This window comes from Buteo buteo, chromosome 26 (genome assembly GCF_964188355.1).
Source record: "Buteo buteo chromosome 26, bButBut1.hap1.1, whole genome shotgun sequence".
Classification (NCBI taxonomy): domain Eukaryota; kingdom Metazoa; phylum Chordata; class Aves; order Accipitriformes; family Accipitridae; genus Buteo; species Buteo buteo.
The window spans coordinates 3,718,407-3,736,065 of record NC_134196.1 but is presented as its reverse complement, the minus strand read 5'-3'; positions in this window follow the sequence as shown (position 1 = coordinate 3,736,065).

Genomic DNA, 17,659 nt, shown 5'->3' with positions numbered 1-17,659 from the left:
TGTGGGAAACCCATCCAGCCGTGACCCATTCCAGGCGGCTCCAGCGAGGGGCAGAAACGGCTGATGGAGGAGCCCGTGACACCAGCTCCAGGAAAGCGTCCCTCGAATTAGGCAGGAGGAACAGCAACCTCAGAAAGGAAGTCTGTCTGTCTTTCTCCTCCCTTGACCAATGTGACTAAACTTGGGAACAGGCAAAGAGATATCGCTGGAGACCCAGTGTATATGCGCGAAGAGTTACTTAAGAAATGCTGAGTTGAAGAAATGAGATTTGCCTTTGGTTTCCACGCACAAAGCCTGCAGTCATTCCTGTCTCTTATGTGAGTAAGGGGTATGGTTTAATCCAGTCCTGTTGATTTCCTCCTATTGGTAATAATGTTGCTGCTCCAAGAGAATGCAAATGTTCAAGCAAGGTGCTGTCACGGACAGAAAGGAGTGACCTGTCTCACGAAGGACTTTCCCACCTGGAGAGCTGGAGCTGGACTTTGCATTTGTTGGTGACTGGTGCTGAGACGAGCATCAGCGTGATGTGGCTGTCTTGCCTCAGCCAGCAAGTGGAGAACCGAGCAAGCGAAATTTGTACTGAAGGGAGCTTTTTCCCAGTATACAAGTACGGGTACACCTACAACAAATTGCAGCTACTGGATGAATCGCTGATGCTAAAGATGCTCTGACTCTGCAGCCAGCAGTCCAGCTTGCAGGTTATTACAGGGTTGCAATTTTCTCAACAGCTGCAAAAAGAAGAATATTAGGGTTATTCAGAAGCATCCAGGAGTCTAAACAGGTCAAAACTCAATAAATACTTAGGTCATATACACAATATTTATCAAGATGGCAACAGTGAGGACAGGCATTATTGAGAACTGGGAGATAAGGTTGAATTTTTGTGCTGCGTATTCCAGTTGAGGATTGTCAGTGCTCATGCATCGAGTTCAGTCTAAGCTGGCCAATTCCTACCATTTCTTCTCACCCTGGAGCCTCTTGAAGAAGACCTGTACAGAACACCCTGGAGACTTTCTGCAGCATGGGGCTGGATGGAGATGACCTGGAAAAAGACACTCACCAGCATTACAAGCGCTGCCTCTCCACCATGACCTGGCTGGTAGAAGTCCAGCAGTGAGCAAAACGTGCTGGAGCCCGGGTTTTGCTACTGGCAGACTTCTTGATGGCAAAGCCCTTTCACAGGCAATTTTAAACCATAAAGGCAAGAGATTTTAGTTGCCTCTAAGGAGAGGGCATTTCATGCTTTTATTCTGTCCAGGTCCTTTTATCTGTGCAAATAGTGGGTTTTTTCCAATAGGCAGAGATAAAATCTAATCAGAAGTGGCCTATTGCTATCTTTGTTATCTTGTTGGAATAAAATTTAGACCTCTAGAAGGTAATAGCCAGTAAATATTATTATCTCTTTCACAGGAGTAAAGTACTGAGAAGTAAGAGGAAGAAATACGTAGACTAAACTGAAGCTGATGACTGGAAGCAAAGAAACATTAAAAAGACAGAGCATACCAACGTTCAGATGTGCTGGCTTATTTGTCAGAACCAGTGGTTCTCTGATATGAAATGTCAGATTGAAGGCTTTGTAAATCACTGTTTAAAGGGTCTGTTTCTTCCATGCTGTGATGAACAGAACGCTGTGTAAACACCACCTCGTGTCAAAAGATTAAAATACGCAGCCACTGGAAGAGCTATATTGTTTCTGTGTATCAGCATCATAGGAGCGATAAAAGGAAGAGATGTAGGAGTACAGGTGGATAGAAAAGAAAATGCAGCAGAATGATTTAGATGTGTTAAAGAAAGACTGACAAACCAACAAAGGGCAAATGCTGAAAAGTGATCGGACCAAGAGTTGCGCAGACGGAACTGCCTTGCCACTTGAGATGAGGATCCAGCCGTAGGGTCGACAGAGATGCTAACACGGCTTCTACCCTCACCGAATTAGCTTAGTGACTCAAGAAAAAGTTTCAGTTACCTTCAGCTGGCTCACCTGCCAGGAGACTACACTGCCGCAGGCACTCACACACACAAATATAATGTGTGGAACAGAAAAAAATGCTTGTTGAAAGGAGCACTTACTGAATTTGACACGTTGGCTGAGGCAGTTGTTCTGCTACCGTAAGGAGGTGAATTCCTTGCGTGCTAGGTTATTATTTTTCATGTTCTGCAGGAGGTGAATTATTCAGGATTAGAAAACATAAACTACTGAGAATTGTGCAGGTCTGAGTGCCTCTTCACAGTTATAACGTCCTAATTGTTCTTCGAAATATACTGTAGGGAGGGTCTCACCCACTGAATACTGTGCCTAATCTAAAATGGCCCACGCTAACATTTCCTGTAGCTTGAAAACAAAATAAGGAGGGGGAAAAAAAAAAAAGAAAAAGAAGACCAAGAGGAGAAACAAGGGAGAAGGAAAAAAACATAGAAGAAATGTTATTGTATTGTTAATCAACCTTTCAATTGCTGCTTTTGATGATCACTTTTTGAGAAAAAAGTAAAATAGGGAAATGAAAGAGATTATCTCATGCCTATTTCTAATATGTCTCACTGTCCCAGAAACCTATGCTGAGGATTCAGACATCTGTTCTGCAGGACGGATGTGCCATAAAATACAGATGATAATGTCTTTGTGGCAGAAGAGGTTAAGCCAAAGCCTATTAAAGTCAATAAAAAAAATCCTGGTGTTTTCAATGGGCTTTGGATCAGGTGCAAAGTAAGTGATGGGGAACTATGGGGTCTCTGCTCCCTGCCCAGCTCTACCACAGGGTTCCCAAGTGACCCCACCAACTAATTTATGTTTTACGCCTCAGTTTCCCTACTTTTCTGAGTCTTCTAAAGGCCTAATCAGGCTTAATGCCTCATAAGGCGAGTGAAAAATCATAGAAAGTGATACAGGACTGCAAGGTATTCCTGATACCCAGCAAATGTTTTCTTTTATGGCTGGTTAAACACTGAATGTTTAAGATGTGGGGGGCTGGCGAACACAAGTGTTAATAACAGGTTCCCGTAGACGAGGTTTTTCTCCTGTGGGTCCACTTTGAACTTCGCTCCCGTGTTTATTTAGCTGTGCGTATGTGTGTGCGTGGCCCCGCATGTCGCAAAGGGCCAGAAGGACCGAGCCCCTCCCTGAGGAAGCTCTGACAGAGGATCTGTGCAAATGTGCTTCCTCTTCCTTTCACTCCCCAACCTTAAGGTCAGAGGATCTGGAAAATCCTCCTCCACCCTGTGACTTGATCTGACGATTGTAAGAGAACCGCGGTTCCCCCCGCGCCTTCCGCTCCCCACCCTTCCCTCTCGCAGCCCGATAACCCTTTAAAGCCTTCTCCAGATTGATGCGTATCGATCCTGGGCTCCGAGGAGGGATGCTGGGGGGGTTGGATGCTTGTATTTTTACAGGCTGAGCAGCCCTGGGCATCCCAGGTGGTAGCCTGTTTCTGTGACCCCCCACGGGCCAAGGCAACACGTGAAAACGGTGTCTCAAAGGTTTTTTTTCAGGGGCAGTGCTTCCTGCTCCCAGGCAGACAAGACGCAAGCCTGGAAAATGCATCAATTATTAACTCAGTTGAAAAGAGTTAACTGCTTTTTAATTTTTTTTTTTTTCATTCTTAATCTCAGATATTTGGATTCAGGTCAGCCGAGTCAGGAATTCCTGCCTTTGGCTTCCAGCTCCGCTGCGGCGTGAGGGGCCCCCGCGGCGGCCGCGGCGCGGATGGGAGTATCGGGGCTGCGAGGACGCCGTTTCGGGGGTCCTGGTTTGGGTGCAGCCCTCCCATCGCGGCGCTTTCCCCCAGATGCTGGCACTGCCCTTAAACGACTGCTTTGAGGACTCTTAAAAAAAGCCTTCGGGGACACCCGGGTGGAAGTCACAGGAAAAAAAGGGACAGTCGGCCAGAGGAACGTCTCCATCCCCAAACGTGCGTCCGTAGATGGACGCCGGGCAAAACCATGAGCAACCTCCGCTCCGAGCATCCCTCGGCCCTGACGAGGCAGCACTTCGTTTTCCACGGAAGGCGCGATTTCCACCAAGGAGACCCCGAGCGCTGTGACAAACACGCCACCCCCGGGTAGACAGCAAAAGGACGGCCTGCGCCGTGGTTCAAGATGGAGGCCGTCTCCCTCAAAGAGGGTCCGTGTGTTTTGCTGAGGAGACCGCGGCTGACCCACGGCCCAGCATGTCCTTTCCTGCTACCCCAAGCCAAGCGCTTTTGGGCGCCGTGGGGGCTTTTGGGTTGCAAATACGCCAGCCCTTGGCCTTGGCCGCCGTTTGTAACGTAGCTCCAGTCAAACGAGGCGCCCGCCTTCCCGGCGGAGGGGAGGCAGCGGCCCCGCTCCCACCGCGGCCCACAGGGCCCTCCTCGCTCCCGGCCTCTGGAGGAGCGAGGAGGAGACCGTGGCAGCGGCGACGTGGTCATCGGCTGCCGGTTCAGCTCAACGGTTCACCCCGTCAGCCGGCCGGGGTGGCTTTTCCTGCACGACTGCCCTTGCAGGAGCCGGGGACGATGGAGAAGGGATGGCTTGGCGTGTCTCCGACGGCAGCCTTCGCGGCTCCTCGGGTCATTTCAAGGAGGGAAGGACCGGTCCCCTCCAGGATGGGACAAGGAAGGTGGCAGCGTCCCACCCGCTGCCGCCGATTGCGTGTGGACAGTCGACCCAGCACTTTCCAGAGACGCTAGACGCACTCCCAAGCTCTAAAAGTACACCTGCAAACCTATTATTTTGTATTAACCTAAATGATTTTCAAGGAACCATCTATTAGCATTTGTTGCTCTTGTGCGCAGCCTGACATTTCTGGTGTCCTGTGTAGACTTTGCCTCCTTAAAAGCAGCAGAATGTACTCCCCAAAGAGCAAATTCAACGTGTGCCTCCATTTCTCCGCTCGGTCTAGACTGAGCAAACTTTTTAGGTTCTATCAGTGTTTGTGGTCTGCAGTTAAAAAAGCCAAGACAGATACTGGTTAGTCTAGTTCTTCTGTAGAGTGATTTATTATGGACACACAGGCCAGGGACTGCACGCTGCAGCAATACGTCTGACCCACAGAATAAGTACTTTCTAATATTAGCATTGACCCAGGCGAATTACACAGAGATGCCTGCGTAATTATGCCTCTTTGAAAGGCCTTTCAGTAAACATATATGTGTATAAAGTGTCTTTCATTTAAAGAACACAAAGTGTTTTGGGTCTTATCCCGCTCCATTTACACTAAGGCACTATTACCCTTGTGTGGAGGTGAAACTATACTGGGCTTCAGCCCGAGGAAAACCACAGGTGTTTGTGTGCTGCAACAAACATTTCTGGGTGCCGACACTAGCATTTGTAGAGGTAATCACAAAATGAGTTACCATGGGGCCACAGACTTGGCTATAAATATATGCACAAATTTCACGTTTCCTGGAGCAGGAACTGCTATTTATTGTGTACGGCACCTGACACAATGCCGTCTTGACCTGGTTAGGGTTCCTCTGCTGTCCTGCAGTGAAATGGTAAATAAAATAGCAATAACGACGCTTTCTCCTTTCCTTCTGCATGGTGTTATCACTGGGGTGTTTTGGTTTAGTGGTTCTAATTAGCAAATTTGCAGAGCTGCTACTGAACGAAAAGGATTTGGAAGAAGGCATGTTTTTGCAATTTGTGAATCCCATCTACTTTAAAACAGGGCATGGGTTTCTTGAAATTTTGTAAGAAACAAAACCATGGTTTTTACAATAGTAATGAATTCTGTGCAGTGCAAAAGGTCATATAAAAAGCAGCAGGAGGACAGGATGCTGGGATGAAACACTGAGCAGATTTACTTCCGAAATTAACATTTTTTTCTCTTTTTTTTTACTCTCCCTGGGACTTTGTGGAATAACAGCATCTTGTGCTAGACAAAGGAAATGGAAGAACATTAAGTACAGGTATACTGCAAACACAGCAGGCAAAACACTGGGGCATTTCTAAGGAAAACCAACTAAAGGACCCAACAAGGAATGCAGATTTAAGTGGAAACATGCAATTCGGCTTATCAGCGACTTTACATTTTATTCATTGTCAGCTGTATTGGGAAGATATTAAGTGGACAAGTATATGTAAAAGCTGTCAAATATGATCAACAAGAATGAAGTCACTGAATTTATGAGAAACTCATGTGCATCTACCCATGCAAGTATGAAGTAGGGTTATTGTACCTGGCTACATATTTCCTGATTCTGAAGAGACTGGACCAAATTCTTCTCTACCACAATTTCATCACAGTCTTCAGACATTTATTAAACTCATATTTGTTTGGTGTAAGTGCCTGAAAATGTAAGCTCCAATAGCACTTCAATCCAACAGATGTATGAAAGTTTGGTTTGATAAATGTTAAGGGTCACAAATTCAACTGTCTGAGACGTTTGGAAGAAGTTGTAATTAAAGACAAGTTTAGCTCACTGCAGCAGCTAATGATTTGCTTGTACAAGGTGTTTGACTCACCAGGAGAAACCTACGGCAAGGCATAAAATGTCATGACATAGACTCTGAAAACCTTGCTGAGTTTACAAGAAAGGCCCGTACGCATTTGTCCCTTTCCTTTACCAGCTGGGCCCTTCTGCCTGCTCCGAGCTCTCAGGAGGACTCTGCACTCAGCTGCCCCAGGCCAGCAGGAGCCCTGGTACACACACTGGCACTGGGAATTCCTCCCCAGGTCCTCGTCCGCTTGGCCGATGCGAGAGGGCCATACCTTCTGGGCAATGCAAGAGGGAGGCAGCGGCATTCCTGGCCTTTCCCTGTCCTTCCGCACGCCAAGAAGTATAAAGCACCGTCCTGACATCTCTGCCCATTCTTCTCTTCCAGCCTCCTCCTTCACGGGACTGTTTCTAATTTCTTGCCTTGCTGTCACACTTGCTGGGCACACCCATTCATCCTCAGGTTCCTGTGGGATAAAAGGAGGATTAAGTTACCTGTTTTCTGTTTTGGGCAAGAGTTTCAGAGCCCTTTCCTGTCCCAAGTCTCCAGGACCCTGCAGGGCTCTCCAAGGATAAGCTCTTGCAGAAGAGAGGAAGCAGGGAAGACTCCCATAGCAACAGCACTCCTTCCTCCTATCTCTGCATCTCTCTGTGTGCATCCTCTGGATTTTCATTTGCAGAATGGGAAAAGATAAGCTTTGCCCTGTTTTCCTTTCCAACAGGCACTGGGAGATTACCAAGAGGGCTGGGAGGTGTAAAAAGGATAAACATAAATATTAAAGAAAAAGAGAAAAAGCTGCAAGATAGAGAAGTATATAAGTGAAAGGAAGAAAATGATGAAATGAGAAAGAGTGAAGAAGAGGAAGGTGCAGAAAAGAAACCATGATGCCAAGTATCTGTGTAGCCGAGGCTTCCACTTCCATGGTAATGTGCACTTCCTAGACTGACATAACTGTTCAGGAGCATTTTGTGCTCGGAAACACTAATTTCACACAGAACCTGTTGAAAGGATCACAGAAACCCAGTCTTTTATGGAATGTGCTAGAATAGCTATACACAAGTTACAGTTCTGGGGACAGGGAGAAAAAGTCAATACAGCATGGTGGACTACAACATGCTTCCACATTCTGCCTGGGATTGCTCCCCAAACACCTCCTCCTGGGATAATTTAAAACTTTGAAGATCTAGGACCAGTGCACACAGATCGTATCCTCCTTTGCTTTTTCTTTATCATCTTCCTCCCAACCTTCCTCTTAGTTCTTTGGGTCAAAAGGGCATAGCTTCCTGTCTGCCTCCTAAAACCATAGTCTTTTTTATTTTGAAACAAGAATGAGCTGAAAATGAATTTTATTTTGCAGATAGCTGAACATGAAAACATTTGCAATAAATAGGAACAGAATTTGAGTGCTTTTATAAAGGGAAAAAAATGCAAGCAAAGTGATTCCCTCAGAATACTTGCAAAAAAGAAACAGATGTGAAAAAAATCTAAATGTGAATATAAAATAAAATCCAGACCTGTAAAACCTATTTTTTTGGCAAAGAAAGCCAGATTTATTGATATATCCTCAAAATATGGAAACAACATATTTGAAAAAGTGAAAAATAAGGTGAAAATACAGCATCATAGGCCTGAAAAAATAAATGAAAAGAACAAAGTAAGTGAGGATTTGCAGAAGCCAAATAAATGCTGACATGACTTGAAGAGAGCAAATAAAATAGTCCTAGCTAGCAAAAGGAAGTCTCTGCAGCATAGCTGAAAAAAAAATTGGAGAGATGACACTTCGAAAGATGATCTGTTATCTTCATCAAGAATTTCCTTGCTAAATTATGACACTAATGAGGCTGTAGTCTAAGATTTCTGCAGCTGATCATTATGCTACTTAAAAGGATGTTTTTTTTATTTTTTATAAATCGGAGACTAAGGCTACTTTGAAGTTTCCAGATATTAACATCACATACACTCCACTGCAGTGTGTGGGTTGTTTCTAGGCTGAAAGGTTTAGAAAAATGTACAACTGATCTGCAAAGCATAGAGTTCATCCCAATGAGATCTAGAAGTTAACCACTTTAACATACATACCATAAACTGTTTTTTTCCTCACTATTTTGAGGAAGAACATAATAAAAGCCACACCTGAAAACCCACAAAGAAAAAAATGTGTGGTTAGAGGCTTCATCCTTATCTGTTGAACACTTAGCACACACAGCTACAGTCCTTATTCCCACTAGCAAATGAATCCTCATTCTCAGTGAACTTTGATGTTCAAAATACAGGCTCACTCAAAAAATCCCAAGTATGTGTCTGACTAAAATCAGGGATTTGGTTGTTACCTGATTTTCTTCTTTGTAATATTAAGACATGTAAGATGTTACACACACAGGTACAGACTCGAATTCTTTGGTGCATTTGGCTTACAATATGCAAGAATTCAACTTCCAAAATATTGGAAAGTAAATGTGACAACAGTTTTGATTTTTTGGGGCAGAGATTTCATTGATTTCATTGACCAAAAAAAAAGTGAGTTCTTTAATTAGGACATCAGTACAAGGGCTTTCTGAAACTTCTTAACCAATGATGACAGCCCAAAGCAGCCACTTCTAAACTTTCTTCAGTTCATATTTTACAGACCAATAATTTTCTGCAGCCCTAATGTTGGACCCAGTAGTGTACTGTATCTCATATAGTAGCACAATCAGTACAGAGCAACCCTGTACATAAGCATTAATATTAGTGAACACATAGAATTTCTGTTGGGTGTACAAGCCCACAAACAGCTACATTTGAGGGTATAACTCCTGATTTAGGATATTAGTATATATAGCGTAAGCTGTTAGGTATAGCTGAATGCAGTTTAAATCCTTTCTCCTCTCTCTTCACTTCACTTCTCTCTTCTTACATAGAATGTGCTGCTTGCTTTACGGCTCTTCAGAGTAGACCTTTTTCATGCTGCATACAAGGAAGTTGGAGATATTAGATTAAATGGCTTTTGTATACTTTCCATCTTTGATATTTCCTCTTTTATACCCTGGAAGAATCCCATTCTCATCTCAAAGACAGATGACTCCTTGTCATCTCCAGACAGATGACTCAGTGTAAGTCTTGCTCGAAGCCACACAATTAGCATATACCTGTTACAGAGTGACAGGGTGGTTGATATCTTGCTAGCAGAGATTGCCGTCCCCTTTCTAAGCAATTTAATTGAACAGGTTAGCAGACAATGCCAGAAGCCCTAGCTTTGAGACCCGGGGCTCCACCTCCTCCTCATGTAAGTACAAATACATATTTTCCAGGCAGATGACCTCCCTTTTTCTCCAGACCCGAGAAGGGTGACAATACAGTAATTTGCAAATCACTGCAAGATAATATTCCCTTAAAGATATAAAATATTCTCACAGTTCAGCAGAGATCTTGAAACAGCCAAGTTCTCCATTCCTGAAGCAAAGGACCACTATCAATAACTGCTCATCTCTTCCCGGCACCCTTGCCACGAGACCCAGAACATCTCAGTTCTCTGTTCCACCCCACTCACAGCTACGCAGAACTTTGAAGAGGGGTGATGAAACAACATGCATCTTGGAAAACAGGCACCGACTCTATTTTGGTAGAGCTCTACGGAAATTAAGCAGTTTTGTGAGCAGAAGAACTCATTAAAAAGGACTGAAATGCTACAATTCCAGATTTTCTTTGTGCCTAGAGGTCTCTAAACTGGCAGACCTACCTTAAAAGAAGCTGGCAAAGCTCCAGTGAGGCAAGACAGAGGTGATTCTTGCTGGGAGAAAGACAAGCATGATAGAAGTTGCCGTTTCCTCTACTATACCACACATCCTCAAGGGCATCTGTTTCTAGGTTATTAAATTAATCTTTAGCCTGTGACTCATTTTTGTTTCTTCACAAACATAAAATCCCTTGACAGCTGTCCTGCTCGACTGAGGAAAGTATCAGGCCCCAAAGGAAGGTTTTTGCTTATGGGAGAGAAATGGAAGTGGAGACTGTGGAACCTGCAGGGGCAGATGCAGCCCTGCTCTAAATATGACTTATAGCCATGACCTAGTGATGGGGCCCTTGAGTGCATGGAGGTCTCGCAGACCATGCTAATTGGGGAAGTATGGGGAAGAGGAAGGAAACCCTTTCAGCATCATGGTAAATGCCCAACTTGGTTACGTCCCACGGGAGACGCAAGTCATGATCCTGGCTTCGCTGTTTTCAGAATTACACAGAGGACTCATCTTCTTGATGTGTCTTTGCCTCAATAAAATCCTCATAGAAACACACACATAGATCTTTTTAAAAATTTAATTCAACTATGAAACTGTTTTTCTGGGGTGAAGAAATAATTGTTTGGAGCTGCTTGTAATGATGTTTAAGCAAACCAACCAACCTGAAAATGCAGGCTCTGAAATAGTTGCTAAACTTTTAAGAGGCTGTTCTTTACTTTCAGTAAAAAGTCTTTTTACTAGAGCATCCCCTGTCCACTTCCATGGAGCCCAGGTTCCCCTTGTGACACCACAATAACTTAGTGATAAAAATGTGCTAACACAAGCATCACATGAAACCAACTACCTATGTGTCTCATAACTCCACTTTTACTAATGCTGGTATGGGTACGTAAAGGTTTCCACTCGTCCTAGAGGAAGCAGTGAGTGTACAGCCCTAGGCACGTAGGTAATCGGGGAAACTAGTTCAGAAAGCCACTGGTTCAAACTGTCTGGCTGGCTGTGCAACAAGAGAACCCTCTGGAGACTGAAGCAAGCTGTTCACCAAGCTACTTGTCTGTATTTTTCTTCCTCTGTAAAACTCAGCTGAGACCGTCTTATCTAATATAGCTGATCAGAAGTGTAACTGATAAATTAGGGTAAAATACACATCTCTCTTGTTTTCGCTGAGTTTTCACCTTGTTTTTAATAAATGTTGTTCTTGTTAAGATCACTAGCACATGTGCAATTTTACACGGATGCCCTCAAGGAAAGAAGACTCCTGCAACCTCTGGGGGAAGGTATTGAACAGTTTGCACTGCTTTTGAGGTTAATCCAGAGAGCAGAATAGAGTTATCTATACCTTCCGAAGTGTGGTTTCATGAGGCTCTGATAAGCAAACCAAGATTATCGAGAGAACCAGAAAGACCAAAGAGGAAAGATATAACAAAGGAGAAGCAGGTTGAAGTCTGTTAAGTAATCTACATTTAACTGGCATAACACTGGCCCCAAGAGAGTCCAGTCTTTCCCAGCAGCCTTTTGTGCGTGTTGGATGGGAAGCGAAGAATTTGTATCTCTGTGGAGCTGTGCAAAAAAACAAGTTGTTCCAGAAAGGAAGAGATAATGAAGTCTGGCTTCACATGGCTTTACATATTTTGACCTTTTTTTTGGTGCCTAGTAAGTGCAAGCTCCAATTGACTCTAATCACATGATTAAGGCATTTACAACATATCATCATGTGGACTCACTGGTGTCTGTGACTTGCTGAGTTCAGTTACGCTTCCTCCTGATGTCACATTAACAGGGTCTTCTTTCCAAGAGCTAATTTTCACAGAATTTTCATAGAACTTGAAGTAATGTTGGTTGGACCTTTGAGAGCATTTCTGTCAATTTGGCTGAAATGGGAAAGCTGGGTTACCTGTTATGGGGGAGAACTGGCAGACGCCATGCAAATACATCACAGTGTGCAAACCTACAGTCGCACAGATGCAGGTTCCCTCACCTGCATTCACATGGTGTGTGATCACAAAAGACTCATTTCTTTAAAAAAAAAAGGGCTAAAGTAATTTCTGTCTCTTTGGGATTGGGAAGTCAATATTTATTTCTGAAACACCAACAAGGTTCTGAAATTGTTCATAATTAGCCCAATGAAAATTCAGAGTAATACCAAAAATTTCAGTACAGTTCTGTTAATTTAGACATGAGGGAGCCTGAGCAGAACAGGAATTGGAGTCAAATCTATTAACCACAAAAGCAAATGCTCTAACACAATCATAAATGTTTGCCACATGCAAAAGTACAGTTCCCACTGCTAACTGCCATCTTGTGATTTGCTTAGAAAAAAAACACTCTCATCAATTTACAGTGTCATTTTATCAGTTTTAAACACAGGGGGGTTTTCAGGGACTATTCCTTGCCATATGTTAGCCTTGTGCTAAATTACTTATTATTAAAGAAATAATTTTTACAGAAATAAAGGTCAGGCAAGATCATTATAATATAAATAGGTATGATAAATAAAATACAGGTTAAATTGATATATACTTCTTAATCAGTTTGGTAATCAGCAAAGGCACAAATTTTAAATAACAAATTTTGCTGGCTACATCCTTATTTTGTTCTTCATACTATTAATTTCCTACAAGTAAAAACATTTCCCCTTATTCTGTTTGCCTGTTCTATTTAGCACAAAAAGAAAGATTAAACAAGCCAGTAAGATAGATACATGATCAGAAAAGGTGGAGGGGAAAATAAAAGATGGATAACTATAAGAAACTTTTAACTCAGCAGATCTCATCCATGCAGAGAGAGGAGTTTTGTTCTGTATTATTTTAAAGGTAAATTTTAAAATATCTACTTCCCATTTGCTATGTATTTCAACAAATTGTCTGAAGCCTCTGCATATTTTTAAAAGTCTCTGCCTTTTTACATTATTTTAATTCGGTAGCCCAGCATATCATTCATTATTTTCCATACATGAACTTCATTTGAAACGAATAATCAGTTTGTTTTCTGATCTTCTCTGTCTACCAGACTACAGAATAATTCTCTTCTGTCTTGACCACCATCGTGCCTCATTGCTATTGCTAGGGAAGAACTGCTAAATGGTCTAAATGAGAAACATACATATATACATCTGCATTTATATGTGTGTACGGTTATAAAACAGGCTTCCAACATGCAGAGGAACAGTACAATGGTAAAAGCCTACACTGACTGCTCAGGAACATGGTGCATTAACATTAACTAAGCCTTTAAAGTCCTGTTCCTTTATTTTATTGTAAGTATTGACTTTTAGAATGAATTAAGACTGGAACTCAGATCAAAGGCCCTTACTAATTTCCTTATTTATTACTGGGAGTTAAGAAATTCCCATGCAATTCCCACAAGGATGCAGACAGAGTCTGGACAGACAGACAAGTGAAAAGTGGGAGCTAATGAATGTTGCTCTAGTGTCAGACAGGTAAAGCACTCCCCCCTTCCTGTTAATTCAGTCGAAACAATGAAGAGAAAAACCCAACCCACCCTTGTCTTGTTTGGCTTAGACATGAACCCTTGATAAGACTCTGGAAAACAAGAAACTTTGTAATAGATTTTAGCTACCTTTGGCTGAGAAACTGGTATGTCATAAAAACGTAAAAATAGTGGTGCAACCAATGTACACTCAGCTTGATATGTTGTAGATAACAGAAAGTGACTGAGATAAAGAATAATATAACATTTTTACTTGAATATTACATACTTTACATTTCTCTACAGAAAGGATATCCCAGCAGGAAGGAGAAAGGTGGAGCACAATCCCTGTAGCATTTCTTGTTCTGCATTGTACAAAACTTTGTAGGGACACAGGAAGAGGATACGGAAGTTTCTACAGGAAAACGGAGAAAAGTTCAAACATAAACAGCATCCAAAAAATTTACCAACAGTTTGTAACATTTCCTTTTTCTCTTTAAATGTTACTTACATTACAGCATAGTTTACTATACATTTCTATGTGTATATGTATTTTTGCAATTTCTCTCACAATAATATCTCAAAGCAATTTTTAACATGAATTATGTGAGCTATATTGCATGGAGTAATGTAAGCAATAATCCATTTGTCATAGCATCCTCCTTTTAATAGAACGAGCACGTGCTGGACTAACAAGTTTATACGACGATCTGTATAGGATTTTGAAGAAACTTGGTATTTAACCAAAGTTCCCCTGAAGATCACTTCCACAATAAACCCCTGACTGAAATGCACCGAAGTCAAAAGAAACTTGCCATAACCTTAGCAAGGTTACTACTAGCTCTTACACAAGGATGTAAGATCTTGCTTCAGCAAAGCTTAAGAACGTGCTTAAATCTGGTGTTGCATGCAGCTGAAATGTGGATGAGAGGGGTATAGCTGAAGACCTGTCCCCTCACCTGGAGCAGCCATGCTGGTGCTGGTGCCAATGGTGGGATAAAGCCATGTTAGCTGTTCCCTTAGGTTTGTGGTTGCTTGACTTTATTTTGTGTTAGGCACAACAAAAGAGCACATGGTTAACTCTTACGTACTTGTGTAGCAAGTATGGACTGAGGCTTGTGTTCATGGTGTTTTGCTGAGTCTGGTTATGAAGGAGCCTACAGTTTGTATCGAAAAAGCTTTCCGTGTAAATGTGGCATCTCTGGATAACACCCAGACGAGCGCACAACCACAACCAAGGCAATATTCATATAATCGTAGTTTTGGCTGCACATCAGCAATCTTCTTAGAACTGTAACTATCACTAGCATGTGATAAAAGGGTATCAGATGGGCAAACAGGTATCAGCTTTTCAACGTGTGTATTTAAGGCAGGACAGCAGTCCTGATCTAAAACAGAGCAAACCAGTAGATGAAAGATGTACAAACTGGGAATTTTTTGGAGGAACAAGATCAAGTTTACACTGCAAGCCTGCATTACTTGAGTTTTTAGAAGGATCAGAACGCTGTCACTTTCAAATGACTTAGATGTGAGCATGTCTACACTGAAAGCTTTTCGTATTTGTCATTCAAATGTATAACAAAAATCCTGTGAATAAATTCCTCTCATAGACAGCTGAAAAGCGATTCCACATTTCAGCTGTACTGAAGGCAGAATATGAATTTAAGGGATATCTATGTCTTCTAACTCTAAGCATCTAAATTGGGCGGTTGAGTTATCTGGGGAGGCTTCCCAGGATCCCTGCACGGTCATCAGAGAGAAGCAGGCACCTCCGTATCACTCACGGAAGGGTCCTAACTTACACGCTTTGAATTATTTTCTGAAGTCTCTCTCTGTTACCATTCATCAAGAAAAATGAGTGCATATGCACATGTAAGGTAAAGGAAGTAAGATACATTCATTTTTTAACTTTCTTGTGTAATGTGACTTAGAAAAAGGATTTTCTAGCAAGCAAAAGGCAGCTATAATTTCCTAGTAGCACTCATTTCCCATAAGAAACACATAATGCATGTACTTTATGGTCTGCACCAATGACTGGTTAAGGAGTTAGTTTTGACTTTAAAAAAACAAAGATATTTTGAAGATTTATTTGCTTTTCCAAAGTGTCTTTTATATGAGGTTTATAATTATGGCTATGGAGTATGAAAACAGAGAGGGCTTTAAGAAAACATTGATTATTTTATTAGAAAATGCATATCACCAAGAACATGCATAATTAACTTTGTAACTACAAACACAGTAATACAATCATTGGAACATCATAATAAAATACACAGTAAGTAGAAGAGAAAAAAATATTGTCGTTCACACCTAACTGAAAATTGCTAAGTAGAAATGTCTCCCAAAGTGTGTGTCATACTGGGAAACATAAAAGCTATAAGGTCATGTATTGAAGATAAAATCTGCACAATTTCATTCGTCATTTAAAAATCTTAGAATTAGTGTGGGTTGAAGAGAAGTAGCAGTGAGCTGCGCTCCATTTGACCAAAAGCTTTTGAGAACAGTAAAAGCAGTTTAATTATATTCAGATGCTATGGTGATATTTGGCAGTAGAAATACCTTGGTTAAGTTATATTTAGAGATTAGGTTAGACTAAAATAGACAGATGGGAGATGGGGAGAGGGTGGGAAAGAGACCGATAAAATGCAAGTAAGTTCTAGCTCAGAAATTTAATTAATTAGCCTGGAAAAGAAATTGCAGTAGAACAGATTGAAAGATTTAAGAGAAGCACGGTGACCTCTGAAACAGTTAATCTTTGCAGTTAGATTAGACCTCACGGTTATTCAAAGATTCTTGGAATCCTCTTTCCCTGTTTTCATGGGTTCTTCATTTAGGTGCTATAAGCTCCTTCAACACACAGAGACACGACATTCCTTAAATGACAAAAAATCATAGGCAATTACACTGCACACAGGAGGTAATTCCTTATAAATCTTTCACTAAGAAGGCAAACCTAATGAAATTGTACACGCAAGTGATGCTTTTACTCGAAACGTGTTGGGTCATGTGCTCTCTTCCACAACAACACACAGGGAAAGCAAAACATTCAGGAAAGCAAAAATGTGCCAGAGGAAGAGGAGTGTAAAAGCAGTAATTTCCCCCAAACACTCCTTCCTGATCAAGCACCACAGCCTTCCGGGGGGTGGTAGTGGTGGTGATGGGTGGGTAGGGGAGAAGAGGAAAACCTCGGGGTCTCCAAAACATCATTGCCTTAAGACTGAAGGCAGACTTCTAATTGCAACCCAGCAGCAATTTTCATTCACAGCCTCTGTCACGAGGGACTGGAACATGCTCCCCAAAGGAAAAAGAAGTCCCTGGGAGGATGAAAGAGGCTCCCGCTTTCTTGCCGAGGTCCCACCATCTGCACAATATACTTGTTTCATGGTGTGAAGAACCACTTAGCCCTTCTCCTGCCTCTGACAGGAAACATTTTAGGTTAAAACTTGCAGAATTTCTTTGTTCCAGAAAATGTGGCATGACGTTTTGAACCTTTTGATGATGACATGCAATTGTTTTTCCCACTAATCTAACTTTGAACGAGAGGTTTCTTAACAGAGAACACAGTTCTGTTGATGCCTGCCATCTAAAACCTTTTCTAAAGCTCACAATTTTACCCTAGATAGCTCAGCAGAAAGCCCAGGAAGAAATAATGCTTGCCAGGGAACAACGTGCAGTCCAATCTCTTGAGTTTCCATGGGTTTGGAGTCAGTGTTACACCCTGGAGGTAGCACTGTACAGTATTGCACCAGCACTTTTCTTGCCAGTGAAGCTGCCTGTGAGATGAGATAAAACTGAGGACCTGACCACTTTGTGAGTGGTATGGATCCCCCGGGACTTTTTGCAATAATGAAGTTGTTGGCTCTGAAGCCCGTGTTTGTCCAGCTACAGGAAAGTGTGAAAGAGAAAAGCCAAACCTGCTAGAGGAACATTCATCGATATTGATGCAACATTTGCAAGGCATTTAAATAGTATGTTGTGAAGGGCAACCAAGAATCCTACATGAATTAGGCTGTCATTCCAACTCAGGGAACTAGTTTCTATATACCCCCTTTCCAAAATCCCCTGGAAATCCCCCTGTAACCTGGCCGGTGGTTATTCAA